Raw genomic sequence first — 16,483 nt, 5'->3', positions numbered from 1 at the left:
CTTCAATGAGTGGATCAGAAACATCAGGATGATTACCCGCTACGAGGACAAAGAATATGTCCTTGACAAGGAGCTTAAGGAGATTGATGAGACCACTGCAACTCCTCAGGAGATCGCTGACTTTCAGGCACATGAAAGGGATGTTACGAAAGTGGCATGCATCATGATGGCCACGATGACAGCGGAACTCCAAAAGTCTTATGAGGATTTCTACCCTTATGAAATGCACCAAGATTTGATGGAAAGACACCATCAAAGTGCACGACAAGAGAGGTATGAAATCATCTGCTCCATGATAACAGCCATGATGAAGGACGGGGAATCCGTCACGAGCCACATGCAGAAAATGCAAAGGTATGTGGATCGTTTGCTGAAGCTTAATGTGAACTTCCCTGAGGAGCTTGCAATAGATATCATTTTGCACTCCTTACCATCGTGCTATGATCAATTCCGCATGACATATCACATGAATAAGGAAGAGGTCACACTCAGCAAACTTCAGGGACTTCTCAAGACCGCAGAAACAGGTCTTAAGGGGAAGTCGGTTGTTAACACTCCTACTCCAAACTCTACTCCGGTTTTGGCAATCGGGAAAAGTCGAGGGAAGAAGAGAAAGAGCTCTTCGAAGGGTACCAAGGCTCGTACCCTTGATGGGTCTTCTTCAATTGGAACCAAGAAAGGTTTCATCACTCCTTCTTCTGACCCAAAAGAAGCTGAATGCTTCTATTGCCATGAAAAATCACATTGGAAGCGGAACTGCCCAAAATACCAACAAGATGTGAAGGATGGGAAAGTTAAACCCAACCATGCAGGTATTTACACTATCATTTCTAATAACTCACCCCATTCTAAATCTTGGGTCCTTGATACCGGTTGTGGTATTCATATTTGTTGTGACTTGCAGGGACTAAGAAGAAGTGAGAATGTGGAGCAAGGAAGAATAAACTTAATCATGGGGAATAGGAAAGCTTTACCTGTCACCAAGATTGGAGTTTATACTTTATCGCTAAGTAGTGGGTTTAATTTAGATTTGAATAAATGTTGTTATTCGCCAGGAATGGCAAGAAATATTATTTCTGTAACGACCCAAATTTCACGTCCAAAAATTTCGTTTTAAAAACATTACTTTAGAAAATATTGATAGTTAAAAACATTGTTTGATCAAACCATAACAAAACGTAAACCATGTCTAAAAGTCAAATCATACAACCATCAAAATATCAGAGTATAAATCCCAGAGAATCTCGTAAGTGCGGAAACCAGTGTGTGTGCATGATGTGCCGCTACCACGCCGGCTCCTTCCCCTTCGATGAAGAGGTACCTGAAACCAAAACTGCAAACTGTAAGCACAAAGCTTAGTGAGTTCCCCCATCGTACCACATACAATACAAACAAATAACACGCATACTGCCAGGCTATTCTGGGGTGCCTGACTACCCGGTACGGCCATTCTGGGGTGCCGACTACCCGTGTCAAGCCATTCTGGGGTGCTGACTACCCATCGGTCCTAACAACCGACCCTCGGGGACTAGTCCCCTCCTACTAACACTATCGCAAATAACATAACAGGCCAGCATGCAAACATATCATCACGTATTGTCAGACATTTCTGGGGTGTCTGACTACCCTCCGGTCCTAACAACCGAACTCTACTATTATCACATATAATATATCATGCTAGCATATAACATATCAGATAGTAGCAACCTAGATGATATCACAAAGACAATCTTCTAACATACGACTCCTACTGGTGGGCCGGCATTGTGGCCGTAGACCCACCGCTACTGGAAGGTAACTCACCTCGAAGTAGCTACTGATCTGAGCGGGAACTGACTGTCTACTGCCGCTGCTGCTGCTCCGGAAATCCTCCGGCTGCAATTCCCACAACATACTCAATCAAACACTGCTAAGTGCCCTTTGGGTAAAATGACCATTTTACCCCTGATCATGACCTAATTCAAAATCAGAGTCAACTTCCAGTTGACCCGACTCACCGAGTTGGCTTTCCAACTCGTCGAGTCCCTACCCAAACGTTTGCCCTGAATCCCGTTCCTACTCGTCGAGTTAGGCGATGACTCGACGAGTTCTCCTTCTTAACAGATACTCAAGTCCTTCATCCTACTCGCCGAGTTGTATGAACAACTCGTCGAGTTCATCTTTATCCGATGAACACTTATGCTAAGACTCGCCGAGTTGTATGAACAACTCGCCGAGTCTGTTCTTGATCTAAGGAGATTGCCTTGAACTCGCCGAGTCAGGGCATTGACTCGCCGAGTACCTCCATAGATGAGTTCAGCTTCCGACTCACTGAGTCACACCCCGTGACTCACTGCTCATTCGACACTACGAAACGGGGACAAACTCGGAGACTCGCGAACAGACTCGCCGAGTCACATGAACGACTCGCCGAGTCGTTGCCATGCACCCACTAAATACACCGATTTGCTCGATTCTAGTCCATGCCATTCACAGATCTGGGCTTCTAGGACACGAATCACACGTAAAGTTTCCAACTTTACGTGTAGATATTCACCAATATGGATTATAGGGTTCAAAATGCCTCAAAAGGGTAGATCTAGGGTGAACAAGCAACATGGGTCCATAAAGCTAACAGATCTGAGCTCCTGGAGCTCAATCTTGCCTAGATCTAGAGGCCAATCAACTTATTACGCACCCTCAAGCATACACAATCTTGGAAATGGCTCAAAAAGGACTTTAATGGAGCTATAAGGGACAATAAGCTTAAAAACAGAGGGGAAACGAGCTATACCTTATGGGAAACGTTGGAATGACACAGAGATGCTTGGCCTCCTTCTCCTCTTCTTGATTCCCTCTTCTTTTTCCCTCAAAACTTCAAGAATTCCACAAAAACACTTCAAACTCACAAGGAAGCACGGCTAGAGAAAGATACAGGGCTCTGAGGGTGAATGGGGACGAGGTTGGGGCGGATATGTTGTTTAAATAGGGTGCAAACCCCTGAAACTTAGGGTTTCATCCAACAACTGTGACTCGCCGAGTCCAGGATATGGACTCGCCGAGTCGACAACTTAAACGTGTCCCAGGTCCCGCATCTACTCGGCGAGTCGGACCTGTGACTCGCCAAGTCCAAGGCTAAAAGAAGAGAAATACTCAAATAAGATTTACATACCAGGAACCATGTGCTACAATTTCCTTTCATGCCTTGTACAAACAAGGGTTTACCTTTTCGTTTAATAATGAAGTTGGTTCTATTGATGCTTTCTTTAATAATGTTCTTTATTTTAAAGCATTACCTTGTGATGGTGTGTATGAAGCTGTATCTGTTGTAGATAACTTAGGAAATAATGTTTAGTGTATTGATTCTATTAATAATAATAACTTGGATAAAGCATCATTATGGCATTGTCGTCTTGGACATATAAGCAAGAAACGCATAGGCCAACTCCAAAAGGATGGAGTCTTGGAGTCATTTGACCTAAAGTCAGATGATATTTGCGAATCATGCTTACTTGGAAAAATGACAAAGTCACCCTTCACAGGTTCTTGTGAGAGGGGTGAAGGTTTGTTGGACCTTGTACACACGGATGTGTGTGGACCATTCAAACATGCCACAAGGGATGCTAATCGTTATTATTTGACTTTTACTGATGATTACAGTAGATATGGATATGTCTACTTGATCAAGCATAAGTCAGAGACTTTTGAAAGGTTTAAGGAATTTAAACAGGAAGTCGAGAATCAATTGGGCAGGAACATTAAGATGCTTCGATCCGATCGTGGTGGTGAGTATCTTAGTTCAGAGTTCCTTGACTATCTAAGGGAATGTGGGATAGTCTCACAATTGACACCTCCCAGGACACCGCAGTTGAATGGTGTGGCTGAGAGGCGTAATCGAACATTGTTAGATATGGTTCGTTCCATGATGAGTCGAGCTTCGATACCAATATCATTCTGGGGGTATGCCTTAGAGACTGCCGCCCATATCCTTAATCTAGTCCTTACAAAGAAAGTTGCCAAAACTCCTCACGAGATGTGGACTGGTAAAGTACCCAAACTAGACCACATCAAGATTTGGGGTTGTGAGGCTTTCGTGAGACGCGAGACTCATGATAAGCTCGAACCACGAAGCGAGAGGTGTATTTTCATCGGCTACCCACAGCAATCCTTTGGTTACCTCTTCTACAGACCTAGTGAAAATGTGGTCTTTGTAGCTAGGAGGGCTTTCTTTAGAGAGAGAGAGTTCATAAGCCAAGGAAACAGTGGGAGGCAAGTTGATCTTGAAGAAATTCAAGATTCAAGTGGTGAAGGAACTTCAAACCCTAGCACTCAACTTGAGGAGGAAACTCCTGTTGAGCCAATTGACAAGTCTGTACCTTTGAGGCGTTCCACAAGGGTTAGGAATGCTCCTGAGCATTACTATGGATTCCATATTACTGCAGAAGGAGATACACTTATCAGTGATGAGACACTGATAGGTCTGGATGAACCTAACAGTTACGCGGAAGCCATGGCAGGCCCTGAGTCAGCCAAGTGGAAAGAGGCAATGGACAACGAAATACAGTCCATGTATGACAATCAAGTTTGGAACTTGGTTGAGAATGTACCAGGTCGTAAGACAGTAGGGTGCAAATGGGTCTTCAAGAAGAAGACCGACATGGATGGTAATGTACACACATATAAGGCTAGACTGGTTGCAAAGGGCTTCTCTCAAATTCCTGGAGTGGACTATGATGAGACCTTTTCTCCAGTAGCCAAGATTAAGTCTATTCGGGTTCTGTTAGCCATAGCTGCATTTCATGACTATGAAATATGGCAAATGGATGTCAAAACCGCTTTCCTTAATGGAAAGTTGGCTGAAGATGTTTACATGAGTCAGCCATAGGGTTTTGTCTGCAACGAGTACCCTAATAGAGTGTGTAAGCTTGAGAAATCCATTTATGGATTGAAGCAAGCACCTCGCAGATGGAATCTTTGCTTTGATGAAAAGGTCAAGGAAGTTGGCTTTTCTAGGAGTGAAGATGAGTCTTGTGTGTATGTCAAGGCTAGTAGGAGTATAGTTAGCTTTTTGGTGTTGTATGTGGATGACGTACTACTCATAGGAAATGACATCCCAACTCTGCAGGAAGTTAAGTCCTGGCTTGGGAAGTGTTTCTCTATGAAGGACCTAGGAGAAGCTACCTATATTCTAGGGATAAGGATCTTGAGAGATCGGAGTAAAAGACTAATTGGACTTAGTCAGAGAACCTACTTGGATAAGGTGCTGAAGAGATTCGGCATGCAGGATTCCAAGAAAGGAGAGTTACCCATCTAGAGCAACACCAGATTGAGTAAGACACAAAGCCCTAGCACTAAGGATGAGATAGCAGAAATGAGTCGAATACCTTATGCTTCGGCTGTAGGATCGATCATGTATGCTATGACGTGTACTCGACCTGATGTAGCCTTTGCCCTGAGCATGGTTAGCAGGTATCAGGAGAACCCTGGCAAGGCACACTAGACTACGGTAAAGAATATCCTCAAGTACCTACGGAGGACTAAGGACTGGGTCCTTACCCTCGGTAGGAGTGATGACTTGAGAGTTGTAGGGTATAGTGATGCTAGCTTCCAGACTGATAGGGATAATTTCCACTCTCAGTCGGGCCGAGTCTTTACCCTAAATGGAGGAGCAATTTCTTGGAAGAGTTCCAAGCAAGAGACAATGGCTGATTCAACTTGTGAATCAGAGTATATTGCAGCTAGCGAGGCGGCAAAGGAGGCGATATGGCTGAAGAACTTCATTGGAGACCTTGGAGTTGTACCAGCTATTAAAGAGCCAATGGAGATTTTTTGTGATAGTGAAAGTGTTGTTGCCTTAGCCAAGGAACCAAGGGATCACGGGAGATCCAGACACATCGACAGAAAATACCATTTTATCAGACATCGAATAGAAGAAGGACTCCTCATGGCAAAGAGGGTATCATCGGATGAGAACCCAGTGGATCCCCTCACGAAGGGACTGACTTGGGTTAAGCATCTCCAACACGCTCGGAGCATAGGGCTGAAGGATGATATTAGATTTAGTAGTTAGATAACCTCGAAATTTGTAAAGTGTAATTGACATTAGATGATGAATAAAAGGTGTTTTATTTATGAGTAAAGTGTTTCTATCTCTTGTCGATCATTTACTATATTTCTTTTGCATGTTTTGACTTCCAGAATAATTTTGTTTGGTAAAACATATTATTCAAACCTCCACAGTCGGTCATATGTCGGAAGTAGGTATGAATCAAGACTGTCATGATTGGTTGTAGAGGTCTAAGGTGTTGGATAAGGCTACAACAATCATGAGTGCTCATAAGTTCTGAGCATTGGACTCAACCCATGCTTACTGGAATCACTTCATGGAATTCTATCTCGAGTGATCGTGAGACAGTAATATCATATAAGTCTTCAAACCTAGAGATATGATTTGTTACTTACAAGTTGGTTATGCATTGATTGTACGAAAACGCATTGGTAACTCGATGCTATAAAACGTGCTTTTGTGTGTAATTCAAAGAGTGGTAGAACAAACATATGAGTCGAAGTTTATCTGTTCCTTCTTGGATTAGAAGCTGATATCTGGGCCCCTCGATGATTTTGTTTTGACCTATGTACCGGGCCCGGTCATAACTAAGTTGATGTGTTCAATTAAGTTCTTTGTCAAACAAATCGGAAATCGAGAAACAAACTGCTGGACAATAAGTAAGACATTGTTCCATGTATTTGTCCGGCTGATATCTAGAACGAATGATTATATGATCCCTTATCTTAAATGGCGTACCATCATCTTCTCAGTTCCGAGAGACCTTGAAAGAGCTACGATTTCCGGTCGGTTCCTGAAGTACTGGAGTTATAGTTATTAGACTTATCCAAGTGGGAGACTGTTGGATAAGGTGTCTAAGTCCATAACTATTTCGGGTGTGTACTTGACCCGACCCGACATGGTCCATTTGGGTTGCATGGCACCATGCAATTGGATAGACTAAATGAGAGAAATAACACTTGGAGATTATTAATATATTATAAGTTCTAATATATTAATAATATTATTTGATTAGTTTGATCAAGAATTAATTTAGAATTAATTAAGTGATCAAAGGATAACTAATTAAATATATGGGTTGATTATGTAAATCATTCATATCTTGTATAGTGGGCTAAGAGGCTCCATGGATTATCAAGTTGGGTTCCACCCATAGGATGCTCCATGGATGCTCCATGGGAGTTACAAACCCATGGGTCATGGAAATGAAGAGTCATGACACATTAGGGTTTACGTGGTGTAACCCTAGATGTGTCAACACTATATAAGGATCCCATTCTCCACCAAAATCGGACGCACACATAAGAAACTAGAGGGCTTGGCAGATTTCAAGAAGTGTGTATTCTCTCAAAAGTCTTTCCAAGAGCATTTGGTGTTGTGTGAAGCATTTGAGGCATCACACTTGGGGTGCTAGGCTCACAAGGTTTCAAGGAACATAAGCAACAACAAGGTAAGTTATTCTATCTTTCATTCAAGTTAAAATTGTTCCCCATGTATGCTAGATAGGAATATAACCTTGGAAATTCAACTTTGCATGATAATTAGACAAACATAGATCCAAGGTTATTAGGGTTGCATGTACACTTAGGAAGTGTTAGAATGCTCAAAACCCATCATATTCTACCATCAGGCCCAAACATATTATGTATATACAATCCACATAACAGATAACAACTTCAAAACATAATTCATATACAAGTAATAATTAGCTATCGATCATATAGTTCCTAGTCTCACCCGACCTAACAGTAGGCATGTAATACCATAAGGGTATGAAGTGAGGAACTCACCTCCAACAGTCAAAACACCCTTCAAGTAGCCTAAGACACCCCTTTACACCACGTCAACCTTCATACCTTCTAATAATGGCAAAATAGAGTTAAGTTATGGTCATTTGATATCTCAAAAATATAAATGGCTCATGGGTTAATTTTCCAGATTGTTACACAAAGTTATGGTCTGTTCGGGGCTTGTTTTTCCCGCCTTAAACCCCATATTTTTCAAATCTGTTTCACATGCAGATAGATCAGGTTCTTATCTTTAAAATTAGTGCTCACATGTCTCTGTACAATGTCTCTACAATGTTTGATTTTTACAAAACTACCTCGTAAAATAGTTCATTATGTATTAGTCTGGGTAAATAATCGATTTTACCCTAGTTAGAGGCATTTATGATTTTTTGTCAAAACTAGTGAAATGTACATGAATCAATCACAAACTTGGGGCTCTGGTTTCGACCAAAAAGGGTTTTCTATAGCCGAGATATGATCTCTCAAAGATCTGGACAAATTAGGGCATTTGTAGAAATTCATAGATTTGGCTTTTTAGGGTTAATTTGACATCTTAACCCATTAATGCATTAAGAACATGGTTTCATAGTTGGAAATCAATGGCTAAAATAGGCTACTATGTCATGGATCAAAATAACATGAAGTATGTAATTTCTAACTCGAAATACAATATATTTTTGAGAAAAACAAAGTATATTGCCTATTTGAGAAAGATACTAATCTAAGGTAATTTTTCTTACCTTTCAAGCCTTGTTATAAGAGTAAAACTCACCACCCACTGCCACCCAAACATGAAATTTGTGGATGGAAGCCATGGTCTCCTTAGAATGGGAGAAAAACGAGTAGATGATGGAGGAAGAAAGAAGAAAAGAAGAATGGAAAAGATGAAACCTCTTATATACGATCTTAGCTGCACTCTCTTTTCTTAAAATTGAATCAATCTTCTTCTTTGAGCCAAAACCCGCTTTGGATGAACCCAAATTCTCAGCCTCACACAAAAACCCACTCATTTTCTTCTTTTTTGTTCGGCTTGGCTCTAAACACGTACATCCACAATGATTATTAGGGTTTTGGGTATTTTAAGAGGTATGAAACAAAGGGCCGCCCCCTTGAGGGAATCAGCTGACTATCTACGATCCTAAGGCCATATGCAAGGGAAAAATCAAATTTTGAAATAAAGTCCCTCGAATTTCCCATAATGACAAAAAAAAACACCCCTAAACTATTTTTTTTTTGCAAAAACAGTCCTAGTTCCATTTAAAATAAATTATTTTCTTTTCGTTTTTTAAAAGAACCAAATATAATAGAATTAATTAATTAACTAAGAATAAAAGAGTCACGTACCAAAAAATGGGATGTTACACTTTAATAAAATCATTTAAAATAATTTCAGATTTTTAGTTGTAGAAAAATAGTTCAAAGTTTAAATTAAAATATTTTTCAAAGTTCAAAAGCGGATAATAGTCCCAATAAAGGGTTCCCAAAAGATTTAGTGGTTTAATACAACATTTCATGTGAGAGTGCTACAACAGATATCAAAACAAATGTTTAAGAAAACATTACAAACAAAAGGTATTCTAAATATCCCAAGATTATGAGTCTCCTAAGCTTCTGACAACATCTACTAACCTACACAATTATTATCAATAAGTAGGATAGGAAATGGGGAGCCTAATGAGTATAGTCCTGGGGTTTGACATTATACCAATAGTGTATGAGTGAACACTCAACTCGTACACAAATGTACAAACCTATACCTTCTTAAAACAACAATTACCAATTCGGGGCAAAAACATATTTTTTTAACAAAGTATAATGCCGTTACTGACAATGTCCCTACAAACTTCACTATCACATAAACAAAACCATGTAAATATACCTTGGATAGTACCTTTCAATAATCAAAATCCAAAATAGATGTAGTTAAAGAAATAAATACTCAAGTGAGTTAAAACTGGATAGAAATCCATATTCCAAATTCAATATTCCAATGCGTCCAAGAGCAATATAAGAAATTGGATTTATTATCCAAACATAATATAAGAGTATTACATGCCCAAAAAGTTTCCGTAAAACATTTAAGTTCCTAAAAAGAGACAAATACGTCCCATGAAAAACAAAGGGGTAAAACAAAATCAATCCCAAATAAGTAAGATGCGATGCATGCAACTACTCCCAACCCCTAGTCAATCTTAAAGTCCAACTCACAACAAATGTCGGATGCAAAGAATTCATGACAGACAACTAACTTTTGTATTCACATTCGACGACAAAATAATGATGGTTGGGTGTGAAGAATGCACAGCAAGAGAAATTTATGAGTCGCCCTTACACCCACAAATAAGGTACTCAAGCCATCCAACCCAGGCCACACGAGGGGTAGCTAGTCTTAACCCGTTCATGTGAGGATTATGTGACATCCCCCAATTTCTCGGCCAGAAAAGACCAATTTAGTTTATGCTTTTAAAATAAAATTAGAGTAATCTTCCAAAAGATGTTGCAGAATTTGTCCCAAAACAAAATATAATAAAATTTTATCAAAGTATTTCTTAAAGAAATATATTTTCATTATATAACAAAACATCGGGATATTATGTTCCGATACAAACCAAAAGCATAAACAACATCTTATAAGCCTTACAACAGTTAATTACAACTACTTGCCTATCATTCAAAAATCTCTCTTCACCATCAAAATATGCTTTGGGTCCACTACCTGTAATATAAAAAGCTGAGTGGGTCGGATTTGGGAGCCTGGTGAGCATATAGGGTTTTCAACCCACAAATAATAAATTTATTAATTTTATCAACAAAAATAAATTTATTAATTTCATCACCCAACAATAAATTTATCAATCCAAAATAAATTTATTAATTTCATCACCCAACAATAATTTTATTAATCCAAAATAAATTTATTAATTTTATCAACCACCAATAACTCTGATTACCCGTTCTCATTATCCTTACTTTACGTCCCTAAACACCTATACAAGGGACCTAGCCTAAGGATCATCATCGGGATGGACAATACTGCTAAGGGGATTCCTCAGCCATAAATGTCCGTATGGCAACCATGAGAGGGATGGAGTACACCGGTGAACACATCGTTCACAAACACCTACAAGTTGCGAGCCTGCCAGCGTTCCACTGGACTGTCTAGAAAAGTCTGTGGTCGTCATCTTTACTTCGCTAGATGACTAGAACAACAACAACAACATCGAGGCCTCTCATCATTTTATCACACATCAACTTATTTCATCTACTAATGTTATACCCAACATATTTGTAGATAATATATATATATATATATATATATATATATATATATATACACACACACACACACACATTTTAAATCATTTTAAACATGTATAAAAAATTCATTCAACATCACCTCAAATAAACATACAACATATATATACATAGCAAACATTTTATATAAAATACTTCATATCTATGTGTAATGTGAAAGTGACTACACACTCACTTGTTAAGACGATAATTGGGTAGCACCTTGTCTCTTAAAATAATCTTTTCAGATGAAACCGGGGTGTTTTCTCAAAAACCGGGATTCACGTGAGTAGAGTTTCGGCTTGAAAATATGATTTTCCCGGGAACTTCGGAGTGTCGGTACTTGCTTCGGGTGTCGGGGATGATACCGGGACCTCGGGGGTTAAAAGTAGCTAGAGAAGCAGTAGAGAGTGAGAGAGAATAGATTTTGTAAACAAAAACCCGGAGGTCTTGCTTTCTATTTATAGTTATTGAAACCCGAATTACGATGGGTGTAATCTTCAAGTATGCTGGGCGTACTGCTCTATTAGCCATTATGATGTACAACTCAGTACGCTGGGCGTACTGCTCTAATAGCTATTACGCTGGGCGTACCCTGATGCGTGGCATTAGACGTGTCGAACCTGTGTGATACGTGTTGATTGCGATGAATAGGCGATGTGGCCAATCTTGGACCGTGAACATGAGTACGTTGGGCGTACTCCCCCGGACCAACCTCAAAGTTTGTGCCGAAAACTTCAAAATTTTGTAACTTTCACATACGAACTCCGTTTTTGACGTTCTTTATATCCACGCGTAGGTGAAATTAAGCTCTACAACTTTCGTTTAGACTCTGTTGGCAAATTTTGAATTTATTTTTAAAGTTATATTTTTAACAGGCCAGGACAGGAAAAGTCTATTAAAAATTCATAACTTCTTCATCCGAAGTCCGTTTTCATCTGTCTTTTTACCATTGTACTACTATCAACAAGATCTTCGATTCTCGTTTAGGTTGTTTCGGCTAAAAATCACTCGATCTAAAATTCGAGTTTCGGGCTGCATATTGTTATGTCAAATCTTAGAAAATTCATAACTTCCTCATACGAAGTCAGATTTTGACATTTTTTTTATGCACGCTCTTGGTTTAACAAATACTACGACTTTCATTTAGATCGCTAAAGCTAAAAAGCACTTTATCGTAAATTCACTTTTTACATCACACAGCGTTGTGCCGGTTCTATCTCGAAACTTCGACAGGTCATAACTTCTTCGTTATAACTCGGATTTCGGTATTTTTTATATCTCTGTAATCCTTGTTTCAACCACTACAACTTCATTCTTAGATATCAAGACTATCTAATATTTATTTTTGACGGTTATTTTTATCCTTAATTCATTAAATCATAATAATTAAGTAAATAAGTACAAAATTCACATAATATTCACATAATTCCTCTTTATTACTTTAAAATGAGTTAAAAGGTTTACCTAGACTATTACATCATCATTTATGCTTTGGCCCAGAAACACGGACGTTACAATTCTCTCTCCCGTAGGATGATTCTGTCCCCAGAATCATACATCAACAAGCAAATATGGGTAGCGACTCATCATGTCACTCTCCATTTCCCAGGTGAGATTTGGTCCATTCACATGTTTCCATCGCACAAGCACTAATTTTACCATCTTGCGTCACAACTTCTTAGTCTTACGGTCAACAATTGCTTCTGGTTCTTCAATTAGCCTCTTGCTTTCATCCAACCTTAATTCAGAAATTGGAATTATGTCGGGAACTTCTCCCGTGAACTTTCTCAAATAACACACATGGAAAGTGTTATGAATACCATCTAGTTCTTCTTGTAGTTCTAGCTTGTAAGCTTGGTTCCCAATCCTCTGAAGAACTTTAAACGGTCCAATAAACCTTGGACTCAACTTTCCCCATTTACCAAATCTTATAAGTCCCTTCCACGGCGATACTTTAAGTAAAACTGAATCTCCAACTTTGAATGTTATCGGTTGTCTTTTCTTGTCAGCATATCTCTTTTGACGATCTCGAGTTGCTAACATCCTTTCCTTAATTACTTTCAACTTTTTAGCAGTCTGATGGACTATCTCGGGTCCCATAAACTGCTTTTCTCCAGCCTCAAGCCAACATGACGCCGTTCGACACTTTTTTCCATACAAATCTTGATAAGGTGCCATCTTAATGCTCGAGTGGAAACTATTATTATAGGAACATTCTACCAAAGGTAAATGTTCATCCCATCTACCTTGGAATTCCAGGGTACATGCTCTCAGCATATCCTCCAATGTTTGAATCGTTCGTTCACTCTGACCATCGATTTGCGGATGGTAAGCTGTACTTAAACACAATTTCGTACCCAATTCCTCTTGTAGACTTCTCCAAAACCTTGACGTGAATCGACTATCACGATCTGACACAATCAGTAGAGGAACACCATGAAGTCTTACTATTTCTTTCACGTAAGCATTAGCAAGCTTATCCATAGACCATTTCTCATTGGCTGCTATCAAATGTGCACTTTTTGTGTAACGACCCAATTTTCAAGTCCAAAAATTTCATTTTTAATTAATTGATTTATAAAAACGTTTATAAGAAAACACCATCTAGTAATAACTTTACATAAATCCACGACTCATGTCTGAAAACCATTCACAAAATAAAACAATGTCAGAGTACAATCCCAAGAAACTCTATGCGAAAAACCAACATGTGTGTGCATGATGTGCTGCTACCGCGCCAGCTCCTTCCCCTTCGCTGAAGAGGTACCTGAAACCAAAACTGTAAATTGTAAGCACGAAGCTTAGTGAGTTCCCCCATCGTACCACATACCATACAATCACATAACATACATATTGTCGGTCAATTCTGGGGTGCCGACCTACCCGTGTCAAGCAATTCTGGGGTGCTGACCTACCCATGTCAAGCCATTTTGGGGCGCTGACCTACCCGTCGGTCCTAACAACCGACCCTCGGGGACTATTCCACCCCTACTGCTACTGTTACATATATCATAACATAAACATACTATCAGACATATCTGGGGTGTCGGAACTACCCTTCAGTCCTAACAACCGAACTTGGGGACTATTCCCCTCCTATTACCGCTATCACATTTAACATATCATGTCAGCATATAAACATATAATCACATATTGTCAGACATATCTGGGGTGCCTGACCTACCCTTCGGTCCTAACAACCGAACTCTACCACTATCACATATATCAAATCATGCCAACATATAACATATCATGTAGTAGCAAACCTAGATGATATCACAAAGACAATCATCTAACATACAACTCCTACTGGTGGGCCAGCATTGTGGCCGTAGACCCACCGCTACTGGAAGGTAACTCACCTCGATCGAGTAGCTGCTGTCGAACTGTGTGGGAAGTCTCTTCCTGCTGCCGCTCCGAAAATCCTCCGGCTACAATCCCCACAAAACACTCAGTCAGAACTGATATCTACTCCTAGGGTAAAATGACTAATTTACCCCCAAACAAAGTCCAAGTCAAAGTCAACTTCAAGTTGACCCGACTCGCCGAGTTGGGCCGTCAACTCGCCGAGTCCCTCACCATTTACTCGTCCCTATCCACGTCCCGACTCATCGAGTTTGGCATCGCCTCGATGAGTTCCTCTCTTATATGAACATTGCATGAAACTCAACCGACTCGCCGAGTTGTATGAACAACTCGTCGAGTTCGCCTTCATCCGAAGAACAATTCTGACCTCCACTCGCCGAGTTGTATGAACAACTCGTCGAGTTCATCTTCAATCTTTAAGGAGATTGCCTTGGACTCGTCGAGTCTGTTCTAGCACTCGTCGAGTCCCATGAACTCCAAGTCTAAAACTAAGTTCAATGCATTAGGTCACCCTTTCTGAACTTCTACAGTCCTTCTAACACCCAACTAAGTTCTTTAGACCCTTAACAGATATGGGACTTCATGCCTTGGACTCGCCAAGTCCCAAGAACGGACTCGTCGAGTCCAATCTTGACCAATTCCATACAGTCGATTTAAATGAGATCTAACACACCAAAACCATAGATCTGGCCTCCTAATGTCCACTTTATACGTAAAGTTCCAAACTTGATGCACATGTATGGGGTTTTTAGCTCAAAAATCCATATAAAGTGTCCTACAATGTGCATGAGGCTCTCATGGCCCTAAAGTTGGCACCTTTATGCCATGAGACCCTTCTTTAGGTCCAGATTTGAAGTCAATACCCACTCAACACTTCCAAATCCGAAATATGACTTAGAAATCCAAATAGATCCTAAGTTAAAGATGAATAAACACATAGATGAGTCAAGACAGGGGCATTATACCTTGAAGCTGTTGAAAATGAAATAAAATCCCTGGATTTACTGGCCCCAACTCAAGTTCCAAGCTCCTTCCTTCCTTCCAAGTTTAACAACCACACATGAACACCAAAAATGGCCTCAACAAAGCACAAATGGCTAGGGTTTCAATGAGAAGTGTTTTGTGGAGCATAAGGGACGACATGGCCGTCATAACATTGCTTAAATCGGGTGCAAACCCTCAGATTAGGGTTTTAGTCCGAACAGTACCTACTCACCGAGTCCGGGACCCGACTCGCCAAGTCCATCACTTAAGTCCTGCATTCCATCCCGCTTCTACTCGGCGAGTTGGTCCTTCAACTCGCCGAGTCCAAGGCCAAAATTCAAAGTATATAAATAGCTAATGAAAGAAATACGTACCAAGAACCAGGTGCTACATTTTGTAAATCAATCAACGACCACCCAAATCATGTCTTGACCGTGTTTTGTTCTGGGCAGTTTAGTCACAAAATCCATGGTGATGTCTTCCCATTTACCCATGGGTACAAGTAAAGGTTCTAAGCTCCCATATGGTTTCTGATGTTGTGCCTTAACCCTCGCACATGTCACACACTCGGCCACATTCTTTGCAACATCAAGCTTCATCGTCGGCTACCAGTTGTAGGGTTTCAGATCCCTATACATTTTCGTGCTACTGGGATGAATTGAGTACATGGTCTTATGAGCTTCTTCCATCAGAAGATCTCTTATTCCTCCCGTTTTAGGTACCCAAATCCTATCTTGGAATACCTTCAGTCCTTGACCCTTTGTATCGAACACTAACGTTTTGCCCAAACGTTCTTCTTTTCGGTCATTCTTCTCTAAAGCTTCTATCTGAGCTTTCTTTATCCTTTCCACAATTGTCGAGACAACTTCAATTCTCAATGCTATTGACCTTTTCTTTTCAAGGTTTACCTTCCGACTGAGAGCATCAACGACAATATTTGCTTTACTAGGGTGGTAAAGTATCTCACAATCATAATCCTTAAGTAACTCTAGCCAGTGTC

The sequence above is a fragment of the Lactuca serriola genome, chromosome 5 (genome assembly GCF_051521515.1).
Source record: "Lactuca serriola cultivar US96UC23 chromosome 5, Lser_US96UC23_V15, whole genome shotgun sequence".
NCBI classification, from domain to species: domain Eukaryota; kingdom Viridiplantae; phylum Streptophyta; class Magnoliopsida; order Asterales; family Asteraceae; genus Lactuca; species Lactuca serriola.
This window is presented reverse-complemented; position numbering follows the sequence as displayed.